The sequence below is a fragment of the Varanus komodoensis genome, unplaced genomic scaffold, assembly GCF_004798865.1.
Source record: "Varanus komodoensis strain SLA01 unplaced genomic scaffold, ASM479886v1 scaffold3, whole genome shotgun sequence".
Taxonomy (NCBI): domain Eukaryota; kingdom Metazoa; phylum Chordata; class Lepidosauria; order Squamata; family Varanidae; genus Varanus; species Varanus komodoensis.
The window spans coordinates 25,461,349-25,476,740 of NW_025335761.1; positions in this window are offsets into that span (position 1 = coordinate 25,461,349).

Here is a 15,392-nt window from a genome sequence, read left to right on the forward strand (position 1 = left end):
TTGACATTAAGTCCAGTCATGCCTGACTCTAGGGGTCGGTGCTCATCTCCGTTTCCTAGCTGAGGGAGCCAGTGTTTGTTCAGACAGTCTCCATGGTCATGTGGCAGGCATGACTAAACACCGAAGTGCACGGAATGCTGTTTACGTTCCCACCAAAGTGGTACCTTTTTATCTACTTGTATTTGCATGCTTTCGAACTGCAAGGTTGGCAGGAGCTGGGAACTCACCTTGTTGTGCAGATTCAAACTGGCGACCTTTCAATCTACCAGCCCAGCAGCACAGTGGTTTAAACCACTGCGCCACCTGCAGTCTCTTCATGCCTTTCATTTGTGCCCAGTTGTATTTGGTGTGAGTTTTCCACCACTTGCACAGATGGTAATTATATGTAAATTACCTATAACCGAACAATGCTAACATTATGAACTAGTTTGGTAGAATATGTGCCTGTTTAAAAGAGTATAACTGTTTCCGCTTTTAATCAAATGCATAATCAATTGGAGTTATGTATTTATTATAATTATATCCCACCTTTTTTCCTTCAAAGGAACTCAGGGGGCTTACAGAATTATCCTCCTTCTCTCAATCTTATCCCCACAGCAACAACCCTGAGAGGTAATTTGAGCTGAGAGTCTGTGGGTGGCCCAAAATCGCCTAGTGAGTCCTAAAGCCGAGTGGGGATTAAAACCCTGATCTTCTGAGTCCCAGTCCGCCACTCTTAAGCACTATGCCACACTGGCTCTTAACATGCTGTTGTCACTTGGCCCAGAAAAAGAGAAGGTAGTTGGCAGAGAGGTCTTATCTAAGCCATCATTTTGGCAATTTGCATTGAAATGCACCATAGCACTGCTATTGGGGCATTTCTAGTCTCACTCCAAGTTGCATGGACTGCCCTAATTCTGCCATCTTCATTTAGTCTTTCTTTTTAGCTAAATAATAGCACTGTGAAGTTTGAAAACACACATTTTTACTAACTACTCTTTGACCAACATATACTTTTAATTCATCTATTTTGCAGTTGCCATTCTCTGGGATCAATAAGGCAATTGTAGAGTATATAAAACAAAATCATGATGGTTGATTCTGTTGGACATCAATAATTCATTTAGCAATACATTCCAGAATTTAAGACTATTTCCCTTTAAAAGGAATGTTAACAAATGCGTATTATAAATGGCTCCTCCCAAAAGAGGGAAATAGTTATTCTCATATTTGATTTCCCTTTCTGAAATGTTCATAAATAAAAGAAATATGCCATTCAGTTATATGATTAGCTCAGGGATATGTGGGAATTCAGAAACTTTGGAAACCTTCAGCAGAATTTTAATATAGATTTTCCACAGTTAAACTAGTGCAGAGCACAAGGGTCTTTTATTACACCCCATTTGTTTATTTCATTTTATTTCCCAACCTATCTATATGGCTCCGGATAGGTTACAATACAGCAGCCTTCTCAGCATGGCATAGGATGGGTGATGGGTGCTGTATTCCAGTGCATCTTAAAAGCAATGGGTTGCAGAAGGCTGATATTTATGCTGATGAGGTTTTAGCCTTTCTGAAGAACTCTTTTTTCAAAATACTTTACCTGTTGAGGGACTGTTCCTTGGCAATAGAAGTAAGTTGTAGGGCTGAGTCTCAATTCAGAGGAGCAAGGTTTTGGGGTGGTGCAGGAAACGGATTGATTTAGAATCTCAATGTTAGATGAATTTAAAGCTTGGCTCCAAAAGCCACACTCTAAACCCTTGCACAAGTATTTGTTATGAAAACTGCAAATAAAAGAATGTGGCTTGAATACAGATCTGTTTGCCATGGAAGGAAGGGGCCCTCCTGCAGCTGCAAGGATTCCATTTACAGAAACTCCCTCTGCTTGATTTGGGGGATCTTTTTGCCTCCTTCTCCCCACATCACAGCTAATTCTGTTAGCGAGGTCTCTCTACTCTCTGCTTAGCATTTTCAGGTACAGATGGGCTGCTGTGGAAGAAGAGGTGGGGAAATTCAGTTGGTAAGCCAGTAAATCTACGAACTGAATTTGGGCTTCTTGCAGATGTTTCTTACAGACAGATAAACACAAAAAAGGTGAGTGCCTAGTATTCTGAGATATCTCAGAATCTGATAACAACTTCATGAGTATGGAGAGCAGTATCTACAATAAAGATGCGGATGTCATAATGATCCATGTCTCCAGGAAGCAGTTGACAGCATGGCTTTCCAGCTCTCAAGTGTACTTGATGCCACAAAGAGAAACTTGGACCGCCCCCCCCTTTTTTTTGCAGTTCTCTCCACTTGATCAGCAAGAAAATTAATACAAGCATTTCCATATGGAGAAAAAGTAGCTCCAGCCAAAACAAATTGTTCAGCTTGTTACAATCAGTATGAATCAGTTCATTGAAAAATTTGGCATCGCTGCATTTTCTTCTATTTAAAGGAACTGATCATGTTTTGCTCTTCTTCAGTTAAAGAGAACTTTTGAACACATAAAAATATGGGATGTGTGAGGCAGCAAATAAGACTGTTCTATGCTAAAGTACAGATGGATGTGAGAATTTTTAAATTTGTTGAGAGAAAAATTAGAAAGAACTTCACAGCTCCATTTTATTTCTTCCAGAAGGGATAAATGGTTTATCTAATGGTGTTTTCTTAAATAACAGTAAAGCTTCGTAAATCTGTTACAGGGCACATAATGAAAGAAAGCAAAAAGAAAGTAACTTGTGCAAGAACAGTCTGAAACATGAACACACTTTTTTCACACATTTGACTGCAAATTCCATACCTTGCAGCAGTATTTACCTCTGGTACTTTTCCACCTTTTGTTGTGTTGCCACCTGGAAGTGAATGCAATTGGCAGTGTTGTCACTTGATGTACACAAGATAGTCAACACAACAAAATATTTTCATTGTCATAAAAAAGATAAGGAACTAAAGAGCCTCTTGATAAGGCTGAAAGAGAAGAGTGCAAAAGTTGGCTTGAAACTCAACATTAAGAAAACTAAGATCATGGCATCCAGTCCTATCACTTCCTGGCAAATAGAGGGGGAAGAAATGAAGGTAGTGACAGATTTTATTTTCTCTGGCTCCAAGATCACTGCAGACGGTGACTGCAGCCAAGAACCAAAGACAAACCAAGATGCATAACAGAGGAATAAGTCAAGGTTAAATAACAAGTAAGGAGGCAGACGCATGGCAACTCCTAGGGATGGCTGAAGCAGACAAGAACCCATTAGCAAGATTTAACTAGAAGCCCTCTTCCTGTTCAGGAAGATCTAAGAGCCATCGTGGGCGGCTGGAACCAGACCAGAGCAGACCCTTTCAACCACGGATTTAATTCCACTGCAGAAGGGGCCACATGAGAGTGGTTGTTGGAGCACTCACTTAAACCATTGACTTACTCATGAAAATGCATGCGTGTGTGTGTGTGTGTGTGTGTGTGTGAAATGTTCACAGAGATGTACTCTTTTTAAAAAATAGCACTTTTATATATGATTGTAAGTTGGAGAGCTTGCAGACATTGTGTGAAAAAATGTACTCCTTTTTCCATTCAGGGTTGTGAATGTATATGTTATCCAAACTGAAACAAAATCACTGAATTCCCATAGTCCAAGGCTTTTTGGGACAGCCTAGGAGCCATGAGAAGGAAGAGCACGGCCCTCTCACATGTGTAGGCAGACAGACTTTTCATTTTATGTTAAAACATGGCCTGCTTTAAGAAAGAAAGTTTCTTAGCATTGTTGTTCTTATTTCAGAGTAAAGTGAAGGAACACAGTGATCCTGAGGGGCTGGAATCTAAAGTTCTGTGGGAGGGAAGGCCGCAGAAGAAGGAAGGAGATGAGGAGACAAAGGTAACGGCGAGCAAAGATGATCAAATGCAGTTAAGCATATGCTTAGGGTGCAATCCTATGCAAGTTCAATGGAGAGAAGGCCGACAGCTCCCAGATCTACAAATCCTAACATAGGATTGTGCCTTCAGCTGCAGAATATATTTTTCTCTTCACTAGAGCCAATAGTAAGAGCTTATTGGGGAATGTATTCATTCATTCTTTTTGAAGCTGGTTTTTATTTTCAGTTAAAACTCTGCCAAACCAATGGAGGCAGATGCCAACTACCTTTAGAAACAAAACAGAAAACAAAAATCAATCTCTCCTACCATTCTGCTCTTAAGGGCAATTGGGACAATCTTGCTCAAAGAGCCTAATTTTGCCTAGCTCAAAACCATACTTGTGGTCTACAATTTTCCCAGAAATTTTGACAGGCATGATTTAACTGTGTTTGTAAATATTTTAGTATTTGTACTACATAATTGTGAGGTGGAAAATGAAATGGGTTTTGTTTCAGACTGCATAGAGAGAAAGCCAGTACGATCAATGTTTGGTTTTCCAGGGAAAGGCTTCCACAGAATTCTGAACAGCAATAGGTCCCTATTCTTCTCTTGAATCTGCTGCAATGTTTGACTGTTTCTTCTAACTCCTCAGAAAATGATTGTTTGCAGTGTGACTGCACATCCTTTAATCTTATGAACAGAATTAGTTTCCCTAGAATTAATTTCCCCAAACAGGTAGGAAAATATATAGATTCTACACCAGCGATAGCTAGTCCTTGTGGGCTTGCATTAGAAAATCTGAGAAACTGCCCTGGGCACCACCACAAAATGGCTGCGCAAGGCCAGTCAGGAAAGAAGACACCTGCTGGAGGTCTTGATTACTTCTTTGAAGTAATCCTAACTGCTGGTAAGAAAGACTTGGTTTGTTTAAATTGGGCAGGGTACCAATAGGCATCCAGGTGCATAGGCACACCATATTGTTTATGTTTGTGCTACACATATGAGTTGTAATGCCCCAGACAGATGGCAGAATTTGGGAAATGGCAAATTTTGAAAGATAATTAAGTTTCATTTTGCATGTCGATTCATATTAGATACAGTCCCATTAAGTTGTGAATGAAATGAATTCATTCCCAACCAACTCATTAACTAAATTCAAGTTCCTAATGCCTGAACAGGGTTTGTGATGAGGCATTACATATCTTTAAGCATGGTTTAAGTTATGTGCTTGTGAACACTCATGTTTCTTTAAACAAAAAGAATGGCTGGGACCCTCCATTATGTCAGGACTGTCATGCAGGGAAAAGCAAACAGCAGCTGCGGGTAGTAATTTTCTAGTAAGAAAATTGTGTGGGAGGAAGGAGTTAAAACCCCTCCCTTCATACCATGTTTCCAAACTTGATTGTACCTGAATGGATGCTTTCTGTAAACAATGAGATGTGGCTGGTAAGTTTCTTGAAGTTCACACCTCAAAAGAAGATCTGCCTATCAGGATTGCTAGTGCAGCCAGTAAGACTATCCTCCTACTATAAGCAAAGGCATGAAGTTTGTTCATGTACTTCTCACTTAATGCTACAGTGGAAAGATGGATAGACTACATCAGAAAATTGCCTCCATTTCTTTGTGTCTTACAAGATAGACTCTATTTTTTGGCTGGAAAGCAGGCCACATCCACCTAAGGCAAGTAAGAAGTACAAACTACTCTTGTAGTTATCTTCAAGCACTCTGTGGGAAATCCAGACCAGGCCAAGCAAGACATCTGGCCACATTTCAGAACCTGGCAGGATTTCTGTGGTTTGGGAAATCCAAACTGAATGTGAAGTTTAATTTCATCAACAATTTTAGCTATTGCCTTGGAATGGGAACTCAACATTTAAAGTCTAGAATTTATAGGCCTGTACCAAAACTTGTAAATCATGAACCACAAGCTCTGTCAGTTCTCACTGACTTCAGTACTTGATCTTATTATGGCCTATTTACTGAATGCTTCAATTCTTTTCTTATTAATATCATCTTGGGAATGTCAATGACTTGTCAAAATGTGTAAAAGATGCATGACATTTATAAGGATCATACCTCCCAAAATGTGATGAGAAATGCAAAAATATTTTAGATCATTGTGCTTTTTCCCCAGATGAAGAAATTAACCATTTTCTTCTAGAGTGTGCAGGAAAGGAAAAAAAGAAAAGAAAAGAAATAACAGAGTCAGAAAAAAGATGTGTGCCATATGCCTCACATTCTAAAACAGAATGCTGATCTATACATTGTACTCTTAATACCCCCTGTCCCCTGTTTGGTTGGCCTGATTTAGCTATACTGAACCACTGAAATCAGGAGACTTGCGTTACTCATGACTATCTCAATTCCCAGTGATTTCAGCAGGTCTGGGGATTGTAGAATCTGCTGGTTTTAGTATTTCTCAGTTTCTCCTCTTTCAAAATAGTTTGCCCAGTTTGGAATTTAGTTCATATCAAACTGTGAGAGGTTTTTATCTGCATGCAATGTCAAAACCCTTTTTATGCACATTTTCTCTTGTACATGCATTTTAGGTCCATTTTTGTCTAATATACACCATTTTGCAAGCCTTGTTACTAATCTAATGCATTTTAAATGTCATCTTCCCTATCCACACTGTTGTATATTTTAAGTAGATAATTGCATTGTAACATTTGAAGAAGTGCAAACAACAAGGAATAACTGCGTTTCGGTTTGTACAGTGGTCCGAATGTGTGCAATTAGGTAAATTCATATTACAATGTAATTTCATTCCTAATTTGAATCCCACTTGTGGTTGTTCTGATGCTACTTCATTGCAGCTCTTTCCTGTGTCACTGGATGAATATGAACAGTCTCCATCCTATGCTTCTGCTCATGCCAGTATCACCCTTTCCAGAATGTGGGCATCACTAGCATGGACTGATGCTACAGTCCAGATTCCTTCCAGTGGGTTCACATAAGAAGAAGCTGCATTAAAGCAAGTTCCAAGTGACCCATGCAGTGCAAGGAGTGTTTCACTAAGACAGGAAGACCTCTCTTCTTTGCAATAGCTCCTTCACTGCATGGTAGAATTGCGGATTGTGCCTGCTTATTTCAGTCAAGTGGGTTCCATTTTAGCCGCAGCATGTATGGCACAGACCAGTCTCACCCTGTTTGTTGGACCATCAGCAACAGTACCAATAATGTTTAGGAAAGAAGCAGAAGAACTGAACGGAGAGTCCTTCCACACCCTGTTCTTCCCTTCTTTTTGAACAGGTAACTGGTGGCGATGATCTGATCAAAGGGCACACTTCCAGCTATTGCCTGTGCCTGCAACTGGATGAGGGCCATGAAGTGACTTCCTCTCTAGTAAAACATGGCTCATTTTGATTGATTTCAGTCCAGACTATTTTAATGTGGATTTCAACTTGGCAGCTCTCAAGAGTATGATTCACAAACCAATTATTAAGATGAAGCACTTGGATTTAAGCCAGTTAAGCAGGTATGTCCTATACCTTTGGAGTATTGAGCCTTCTAATGGATTTTCAGCTTAATATACCTCATTTTTGTTTAAAATTTTCATGGTTCAGATACTATTTCATTTGATATGTACTACTATCTAAGTCAAGAAAGAGATGGGAGTTAGCATCATTATTTTCTAGAACGAATAGGTGCCTTTTTATTGTTCCACTAGTGGGGGAAAATCCTTTATGTTAGATTTATCACATAAAAACAAACCTGAATTGTTTTGAAACATTGTTCAAAAGTAAACCACACATGGGTTAAAAATTGTATTTGATTAGAACATTAATCCTGTATATTTAATATTATTTGGTGCCTTATCCAGGTAACATTGTTGATGTTATTAAATGACTTTTCTTAATGAAAAGTTGCTGATTTTTAAAAGATTTCCTGTCTTCTAGCAACAGCTCCTAAAAGTATATTATTTGGCGGGGGGAATCCTTTCTCAGATAAAATCTAAGAATTTTTTCAAATGCAAATAATTTCCTTGCTTAAAATTTAACAAAACAGGAAAACATGTAGCATTGATTTAAAATGCACAAATGCTTGGGCAGTATATATTAAGCACTGAACACCATCTTCTTTATTTCTTTTGTTCGTTTGTTTGTTGGCCCATTCTTTCTTTCTTTCTTAAAAAAAAATCCTGCATTCCGGCAAACTTGTTTACATGTATTCTAATACAGTCATTTTTCTTAACCAACTTAAGAAAACTGCAGTGTGAGCAGAGATGATTAAATATGTATGCCATTAAGAACTATATATCTTGTGTCTAGACATTTATTATGTTATGAAAAGGAAAGATGAATGGATGTAACTCTAAATCAATGTATATGTCTGTAAGTCAGGATTCCCTTCTAATACAAGGGAACATCTTAAATTAGATAGTCCAATTAAAAAGATGTCTCTAAATATTTCTGAGCTATAGCGATATGAAATCTTCTTCCTTTCTTCTACTAATCAGCATGAATGTGTACATGTAAATAGACACACACACTTACTCAATAGGTGCAGATCATAGTAACTGATGACAGTAGGGAGATGGTGGGTTCCATTTGGTATCAGTGAGACTGGCATATTCTAATTCTGCTGAATTAACTCTGCGTGTGCCCTGTTATTGGTTTGAACACTGTGAAATTGCACTACATAGCGCTTCTAGACCATCAATGGCAGTCCCTTGGCCCTCTGCACCAACTGCCCAGAGAGCTTTGGCTGCTGGGTGGCACAGAAGTTAAACACAGTCAGCTCTGCACATGCCCAGGGATTAGGGGCACAGGTCCCCCATGACCTGCTTCCTCTTTGACTACCCTTCATTGGTGATGGGAGAAAAAGTCCAGGAAGATCTTGCATGAGTACAGAGGGTAAACGGATAGCTCTAACCCCACCCTCCAAAAACCCTTTCTTAACTCTCAATACTGTTGATCATATGTGTACAGGATTGCCTCTCTCTATCTCTCTCTTTCTCCCCTCCCCCCTCAGACCTTGATCTGATCCAGCAGGGCTCCTCTTCTTCATTTATTGCATTTTTATGTTCTTATTCCCTGCCCTCCATTTCATTCACCAGCATCTCCTCTTTGCACCAAGGAAGTGCTGGAGGGATTTCCCTCTCCAGGTAGATGGGGCAAGAAGGCATGCTTCCGAGGCCTCCTTCTCTCCCTTGTTGCTTCTTCTCTTTCTCTCTGGTGAAGATTTCCTTCAGTAGGATGCAAAACTAAAGTTTAATTTTTTTAAAAAAATCCTACTTACTGTAATTCTTGATGGCAGATTTGGGAAAAATCGAATTAGTGAAAGTTAATCCTGCAAAAATTGAGGATCAACTGTAACTAGAGAAATAAGGCCCAATTCTTACCTAACTTTAGTAGTGTGGTTGTTGGAGCTTCCATGGGGCCTGTCTTGATACGGCTCTTCTAGGTAGTTAAATGTACTCCATGACTACAAGGAGGAGCCTCCAGGCTGGTTCCTGTGATGCATGCTATTTGGGGACAGGCGGTTTGGGGCTTTATCCAGGATTATTTCTTTTGTTTCTTTACTGCACAGAAAACTTTGATTATTGGACAATAATGAATCAAGGTAAATACATTGGCCCTTGACCATTTTCACTTGGCTCAAGTTCAAAAGAGTTGGTAATCTGAGAAAACTGAGGAAGGAAGTAAAACTGAGATAAGAGGAATCCACCCATTTCAAAAGTTTTGGTGCTGGGTATGGGACCACAACATTTCTATACTCTGCTCCTCTGCACCCATTCTGTTGAATAAACCTGCAGCTATATTTGTTTGTTTTCTTTCCTTGCTCAAAAGAAAGTGTAGACAACTGAGTTTGGATTGCAACCCTGCTATGAGGAATAGGAGAGAGTTCAATCTTTGTCCCCAGTCTGGATATCCCCTTCCAGGGGACTGACAAGAAAAGGTCTCCAAATGCAGACTGGGGCCACATTCGGGGCAAAGGTTAAAGTCCTCCCTCCCAATCATGCTGGAGTACTGAACTAGATTGGAGTTCCTATGCTTCTCTTCGAAAAGGCACTGTCACATCCACATGCTGCATTGTGCAAGTAATATTTAGGTTGACTATTAGAGACTTCTGAGCTTGGCCTCCTTTTCTTCATCTTTTGTCTCTCGCAGGTGGGGTGGGGTAGTGTGTGCTTCTGTAGCCACAGGTGCCAACACTTCAAATCCAGGGCCAGCTGCCTCCGTGTGAGGTAGAGGTTGAAGCTCTTAATGTGGCAGTGGCTGGCCTCCTTGGTTGGTTGACATGGAACCAAGAAAGAGAAGCTCTTGGGTTATTTGAAGGACACCTCCTGCCTGCCTCCAGCCATCCCACCCTTCCCAAGACCTGCTGAGAAATCAGAGCTAGAGGAATCAAGGCAGTCTGGTTGAACACCTGTAAACTCCACTGGGCCAGAACTGACCTCTTAGCTAGCTCAGAGTTTGGTTATGCCATTGTGATATGACCCTGAGACTGGTTAACACCAATGTGAGAAAATAACTATATTGTCATACTTTTAAGAGTGGGTTGCCTTCATGAAAGTAGTAAAGGGATTACATGCTCTCCATGCTTGAGATCAGAGGTTCAGTCTCCCATTGAAGGGAGCAAAGCTAGGAATGACCTCTGTATGTGGCTCTGGAAAGCAGCTGCCATGCTAGAATAAACTTCAGTGGCTAGATGGAAGGAAATTCATATGAATTATGGTGTTTGTAAGAACTGTGTATTTAAGAAACCCTGGTTGGTTGGATGGGTAGCAAGCCAAGGAATAAACACTTAATAAGTGCAAATCCCAAAGCAACAGCGGAAGCCCTGAAGTTCTCCCAACCTTTTATGTCAGTGAACCTCCAAATCTAGAAAGGGGGATAGCAGTTTGTTGGAGTAAGTGCCTGCTCCATCTGGAGCTCCTAAATGTTTATTTCTCTGGTCTTCTGGGTAATACAAGGCACAGCATTTATCAGAGAGCTTGACAACATTTGCTTCCAGCTATGGCAAATCCTAGTACTGTTTCTTCTCCCTCACTGCTTAGGCTGAATTTAACTTATACCCCCCCACACACCTCCACCTTTCGTATACCTATAGAAGTGGCAGTAATTGCATCTCAGCAGATTTTAACAGTCACTGCCCATGAATAAAGTCCCTGCTTTTGTTTGTAACCAAGTGCCAGGCCATCGAGAACCTAGATGGGGCCAATTTGCACATCAAAATAGCAATGTTGTGCCATCTTATTCTGGATGCATCCATAACCTCCTAGTGGAGCAAGCTTATACAGTTCAGTACATAAATAGGTCTTTGGAAAATGTCATGATTAATATCCTTTCTACTGTTAGATTGTCCTTCTTTTCATCAGCAGAAAAGAATACCCATATATTGAAATTAAACTCAATAATTTTGCTGCTCTTTGGAGGCAAATAAGAAACAGAAAGAAGCATTTTAACAGTGCAATTGGAATCCTGTTGAGGAAATTGCATTCTATAAAGACTCGAATGGTCTTGGTGCCCATGCTTTAACTTGTTTACTGGTTATTTGGATTCTGTTGATGTGACACAATAAATTATATCAATACCTACACACCAAGTGAAAGAGAGGAAGAGATCCACAGGGAGAAACACAGATGTTTTTCACAGATATTTCATCCTCAGCAGTGGGCATGCATTTTAACCCATCATTCATTCTCCTCATTCATCTGTGAGGAGATGATTACTCTTAAAGAGAAAGAATTAGCTCAGGGGTGAGCAACTTTGCAGCTGAAAACAGCAGCTACAAGTCTTGTCCTCCTCTCTGTCCTCCATAATGCCCAATGAAGCAAAATCCTTGATGATATGACCATACTGCAAGTTTCTGTGCTCCACTACTAGTATGCAATGGATTAGGCTGGGGAAATGTTCAGTGGGATGGTGCACATAACACATTTTGTGGGAGAGAGGAGACGAGCAAGTGAAGTTACTGGTTTTTTAGTGGCAACCGTGCATCTGCCATAATGTTCTGTTTTGGTTGACTACTGTGGGAAACAGTGCTGAACTAGAGATGTACCTTTCAAAGAGATCATAGAATCATAAATAGTAGAGTTGGAAGGGGCCATGAAGGCCATCAATTCCAACCCCCTGTTGTTGCAGGACAGCAATTTACAACATCCCACTCAGATGACTGTCCAGTTTCTTTATGAATGTCTCTAGTGTGGGAGAGCCTACCACCTCTCTAGGCAGCTGGTTCCACTGTTGTATTGCTCTGACAGTGAGGAAGTTTTTCCTGATGTCCAGCAAGAATCTGGCTTGTCACAACTTGAATTGATTATTCCATGTCCGACACTCTGGTATCAGCAAGAAGAGAACTTGACCTTCCTCTTTGTGACACCCTTTGAGGTATTTATACAGGAATATCATGTCCCCCCTCAGTCTTTTCTTCTCAAGGCTGAACATGCCCACTTCCCTCAGTCTCTCCTCATAGGGCACTGTTTCCATATCCTGGTTCATTTTTGTTACCCTCCCCTGGACCCTTCCTTAAAATGCAGAACTGGACACTGTATTCCAGGTGAGATCTGACTAGTGGACAGTATAGAGAAAATGCTACTTCTTGTGATTTGGAAGTAATACTTCTGTTAATGCATCCTTAAATAGCATTTGCCCTTTTGGTGGCTGCATCGTATTATTGGCTCATGTTCAGCCTATTGTCCACAATTACTCCAAGATCTTTTTCTCTTTCTGTTCTGTGAAGCCATGTATTCCCCATCTTGTATTGATGCCTTTGGTTTCTTTTTCCTAGGTCGAGGACTTTTGTCCTTACTGAATTTCATTCTGTTGCTTTCAGCCAGTGTTCAAGTTTGATCTTTCCTCATGGTGCAGGGGTGGGCAACTTGTAGCTTTCCAAAACTATTGGCCTAAAATTCTCATCATCATTGACAATGTTGACTTGAGATAATAGGAATTATAGGCCCAAACATCTGGGCAACTCCAAGTTGTCCATCCCACTCTAAATCCTTCAGTGCCTGCTTAGGTGGCAGATTAGATAGCAGCAATTTGTCATTCATTGCATTTCTCACTGTGTATTTACCACAATGAAGAGGTGGATGGATTTTCCAACTCAGCCTGAAGAAGAGGAAGGTAGGTGAAGAGAAAAACAATGAATGCTACAAAAAAAGGTTAAAAATAATACCCATGTGACCACTTCAAATTCTTTTTATTATTCTTGCTATTACTATTTCATTTCTATTCTGCCTGACAGCCAAGTTCTCACAGTTCTCTTTATTTCCTATCTGGATTTGCCAACTTACGTAGTTAGAACCATGAGTGGATTTTCTGCTGTAGTTCCTTGTTTGCTTCCTCCCAAAGCCATTCTTAAGGGTCACATATGTTCTGGTGGGGATGAAGCTGAATGGGGACATCTTTGCATGAAACCATACTTTTCAAAGGAGTTTTCTGGATTTTGCCTATGAATTCTCATTATGAGAATTCTCATTATGAATTCTCTTAATTCAATATTAAAAATTCTCTTAATATTGAGATGATTAATTGTCAGTAATCAGGGTACTTATCATTTCATAAGGCAGAACTTTCTCCCTCAGAGCAGTGGTTTATGTGGCCAGGAAAGAGACAGCAGAAGAGAATGAACACCATTTATCCTGGCTGGGGAATGCTGGGAGTTGTAGAACCTTTTTCTTGCATAGACATCTCTGTGTTCCTTCCATTATGTTCCCATGGAATGAAAACAATGAGTTAGTAATCGAACTTGGGGTGTTAAATGCCACAGGATTATTGACAGACAGGAGCAAAGTTGAACATAATAGGCATGAGAAAGTGGCCTTTCTGAGAATGAGATACATTTTGGAGGTGCTCAAAAGGTTCATCAACAAATCTTTCCTCAATGCTCATTGCACTGTTCTGGTTCAGCTGGAGCCTCCATGCACCAGGCAAGGTTGATTCAGTGAATTGTATGAAGAGGGAGTTATTATTTAGCTGCAGCAGAGCAAACCAAGAAGTAGGGCTAGAGCCGTAGTCAGATTTTGTGGAATCTGGGGGAGTTTCTAGCAGGCTTTCCCAGGGGAATCAGATGCTTACCCTAATATGCCCCTTTCAGATCCAGGCATAGCATGCTGTGTTCTTGCTCAGAAGGATCTTTAGGGAGATCCCAAATGATAAGACCACTGGCCAGGAGATCCCAATGTGATTCTTGGAAATTTCTGGAGACTGAGTCACACTAGTGAAGATCTGTTTGCTATGCTGGAACTGAACATTTTCCCCTTTGAGACAAGATTGAACTACAAGCAAGTGACAGGAAGCTGAGGATCTTGGGTGGCAGAATGATGCTGGCCTAGATAGCTTTGACAAGTCTTGCACTGGATTTGGAATTCATTTACTTCATCAGCCTAATGATGAGCCACTCCCTTGATGGTAACACTTGTTTTTCCATTCTTTAATAGTTTGTAATTATGTCAGGTGCTTATCATTATGAAAGCACCCCAAGATAAACATGAATTCTAAAAATAGGGGTCCAAGAGAGGGAACACAGTTCAGCAACAAAGCAAGTGCTTTGCATGCAGGGAGCCCCAGCTTCAGTCCCTGCCATTTTCAGGGCGATGTGAAAACCCCCTGCTGACGGCTGCCAGTCAGAGCAGACGTGGAATCCCCGACATGGTGCTCATGGAGGCCATGGCTCCCCCACCACCCTGTGTGCTTCCCTCTGCACCAGATGACTTGACCTACCAGCAACAGCAATATCTGCCTCACATGACTTCGTGGCCTGTGCTGCTCTTCGGCCTGCTTGCTGTTCCTGGCTCGGGGAGGGGGGGCTTTACTGCGATCTCTGAACAGCAGCAAGTCTTTGGATTGGCTGGAGAGGAGGGAGAAGGACCAGCGGTGTCCAAGCTATGCCAGTTGGTAATTAGAAAGAGGGTGGAAAGCAGAGCTGATGGACTATGCAGGAGACAGAAAGAGAGTAGGAGGGGAGTTTGCTTGTAGGGGCCAAGAGAGAGTGCCGTGAATATGCTGGCAAGGACACTGGGACAGTTTGCTTGCACAGAGAGTATTATTTAGGGATAAGTATTAAACGGCTTCCAGAGAAAGTGAGAGATGAACTGGGAGGATGTTTCACTCATGGTGGAGAGGAAGCAGAGAATTAGTTGGTGCACACGCTCAGATAAAAGATTTGGAGAAGACTTCAAAGGGTGGGTTTGCTGGCAGAGGGAGAGAATGTGAGTTGGCCTGAAAATTCAATATGTGTGAAAAGTCGGCCAGCCTGTGTAAACACACAAAGACATGCACGCACACTGATTTTGAGGGTAAGATGACTGGCACATGGAGAGATTGGTGGGCACTTTGGTGGCAGAGGGAGAGAGCTTGCCTTCTGTGAGCTGAGTATTCGGTGAGAGCATCTGAAGCTTACACATGCAAGTTTCAGATACTCTGACAGTAGGCAGAGTTTTAGACAGTGCTTCCAATTATCAGCATTTTTGAACAATGTCGCACATTAAATCTCTGAGTGCATATGAATTATCTTTCATGGATTTCTCTAGGGATCACATTTTCCCCATAATCAAGACTGACTTGAAAAAAACAGATAGATTATCATTAAAATTTAGAGAAGGACAGAACCTGGATAACAGTGAAGGCTA